The sequence below is a fragment of the Carlito syrichta genome, unplaced genomic scaffold (genome assembly GCF_000164805.1).
Source record: "Carlito syrichta isolate Samal-C Ts95f unplaced genomic scaffold, Tarsius_syrichta-2.0.1 Scaffold221863, whole genome shotgun sequence".
In the NCBI taxonomy this organism is placed as follows: domain Eukaryota; kingdom Metazoa; phylum Chordata; class Mammalia; order Primates; family Tarsiidae; genus Carlito; species Carlito syrichta.
In genome coordinates this window covers 1,474-4,439 of record NW_007165959.1, presented here as the reverse complement: position 1 = coordinate 4,439, position 2,966 = coordinate 1,474, and the positions used below count along the sequence as shown (strand labels likewise).

The following is a 2,966-nucleotide window of genomic DNA, read 5'->3' as shown; positions in this document are numbered from 1 at the left end:
GATTTATTTATTCAACAAGAATTTATCACACTTTCCTTCTACGTCAGAGATTTTGCTAGCAGAGGGGATATGAAGATTATACAAAAATCAAGATCTCAGCCATCATGAAAATTAACATTTAGAGTACTAGAAAAGGTTCACTTATTATTTGGGTTAGCATCTTATATACAGAACAAAATTCTTCTAATCACATACATCAATAATAAGAATGAAGTTTTGCAAATAATTGCACATTCATTAGGTTTTTTAAAAATTTTTATTGTAAAGATATGGGATACAGTTCAGGGTTAGGTATACAAACATTGATCATGCAGGTACCCCTGTTAATAAGGTGTGCCCCTCCCTACCCTAGCATTTTCCCTCAACTGCCAATCCCACACCCCACCGAGTTTCCAATTACTGCCAATCGCTTTCTTATAGCATAATAATTGTTCAAGGTCCTCTTATGAGTGAGAACATATGGAACTCTGTTTCTGTGATAAATCACTGAGTATGATCGATTCCAAATCCATCCAGGTTGCTGCAAAGTCCATATATTTGTCGTTCTTTATGGCTGCATAATATTCCATTATATATATGTACCATATTTTTTTCCCAGTCCAGCTTCTATGGGCAACATGGTTGGTTCCATGTTTTTGCTATTGTGAATAGAGCTGCAATAAGCATACGTGTTCAGGAATCTTCTTTGTAGAGTAATTTCAGTTCCTCCGGGTATATTCCCAATAGGGGAATTGCTGAGTCATATGGAAGGTTAATTTCTAGTTCTTTCAGAAATCTCCAGACTGTTTTCCAGAGAGGTTGTACAAGTTTGCATTCCCACCAGCAGTGTAGAAGCGTTTCATTAGGAAATTTTGATGGTGTTCTGAGAGGCTCAAGAAACCTAAATATAGAATTGAAATGAGAGCAATATTCAAATTCAGGGGTCAGCAAGATTTTACAGTGAGGGCCAGAGAGTAAATATTTTAGATTTTTGGGTCAGGTTGTCTCTGTGGCAATTACTCAAATGTGTTGTTGTAGAATAAAATAAGCCAAAGACAATATAAACACAAATGGATGTGGCTATATTCCAAGAAAACTTTATTTTCAAAAACAGAGAAATGGCCAGATTTAATTTGCTGGCCATTCTTTGCATTTGAAGCTAGTCTTAATGAAACTGACTTTTATGGGTTGAATTACTATTCTCCCAAAATGCCGAAGTCCTGACCACCAAAACCTCAGAATGTGCCCTTAACTGGAAGTAGAGTTATGGTGGATGTAGTTAGTTACAATGAGGCTCATAGTGGGGTAGAATTGGCCTCTAATGTGAATGTCCAGATAAAAAGGCGAAATTTGGACACACAAAGTGGGAAAACACTATACAAGATGAAGGTGATGCTTCTACATGCCAAGGGATGCCAAAAATTGCCAGCAACCAGCCGAAACTAGGGGTAAGAAATGAAACAGAGTCTTATACCCTTCAAGAGGAACCAACTCTACCAAAACCTTGATTTCAGACTTCTAGTATCCAGAAATGTGAGACAATACATTTCTGTTATTTAAGTCACCCAGTTTGTAGCACATTGTTATAGCTGCCCTAGAAAATTAACATGCTGTCTTAAAAAATTGTAAAAATCAAGATGCAATAAGCTATGGGTTATTCCACACTAAAAAAGGGTATGCTGATGTTTGCATACACCCAAGGTCCATACAGTATACCTCCTAATGGTTTGAGCCTTGCTACTTGTTGAAGTCTTGCAGTGACTTCATCCTTGAGAAGTGTTGCCCTCCCAAGGAGTCTCCCCAGGACTCCCTTCATTTCTCTGTTCCTCATACTGTAGATGAAAGGGTTTGGCATTGATGTGACCATAGTGTACAACACTGAGACCATCAGACTTGTCCTGGAGGATGGTATGGCTGCAGAACTGAGGTAGACCCCAAGGCCTGTGCCATAGAACAAGGCGACCACTGAGAGGTGAGAATCACAAGAGGAAAAGGCCTTGTATTTTCCCCCAGTTAAGGAAATCCTCAGTATGGAGAAAACAATTTTATCATAAGAGAAAAGTATGCCAGTGAAAGGAATCGTAGCCAGAAGGCCAGTTGCAAAGCATACCACTATGTTATTGATGAGGGTGTCAGAACAGGCAAGCTTCAGGATTTCAGGAAGATCACAAAAAAGTATGGGATCTCCAGGTTTGTGCTGAAGGACAGCTTCAATATGGTCAAGGACTCAAGCAGAGAACCCATAACACTAAGCACCAGGACCCCAGAGCTAGCAGTCCACAGATCCAGGGAGTTATAATGATTATGTAGTACAGGGGATGACGAATGGCCACAAAGCAGTCATAGGCCATTGTGGTCAAGAGTAAATTGTCCAGACATCCAAATGTAATGAAAAATAAATCTGACTGAGGCAATCTTTGTATGTTATGACTTTGTTCCGTGTCAGTATGTTCAGTAGCATCTTTGGCACAGTGGTGGAAGTAAAGCATATGTCAGCAAAGAGCAGGTTGGAGAGGAAGAAGTACATAGGAATGTGAAGATTGGAGTCTGAACTGATAGCAAGGATGATGAGCAGGTTTCCGGTGAAAGTGACCAGGTACATAAAGAAGAACAGCCCAAAGATAATGAACCGAGTCTCTGACTTCAGTGAAAATCCCAGGAGGAGAAATTCTAAAGCACATGTTTGATTTTCTGTTTCCATGGGTATAAAATAAGCTTCATAAGAATGAAAAAGCCATAGTCAATTATCAATACAGAAATTCGATCGTATTTATGTTTAAATGAAAGAATTGATAAGACACTGCCTTTTCCTGCTGTCTTTAGCTGGTGAATTTGGAATTCTTCCATTCTTTTCTTTGCTACTACAACTATCTGGAGATGTAATCTTAGTTCCATAACATCTGTACCCCTCTATCACCTGGATTCCCACAGTGTGGTCCATGGGCCAGTAGGATCAGCATTCCCCAGGGGCTTCTCCGAATGTAGAG

General features: G+C 39.4%; 1 pseudogene; it reads right to left on the bottom strand.

Annotated features, from left to right (window-relative positions):
* Positions 1-1,633: 1,633 nt before the first annotated feature.
* Positions 1,634-2,680, bottom strand: LOC110595025 (annotated as a pseudogene).
* Positions 2,681-2,966: the final 286 nt, after the last annotated feature.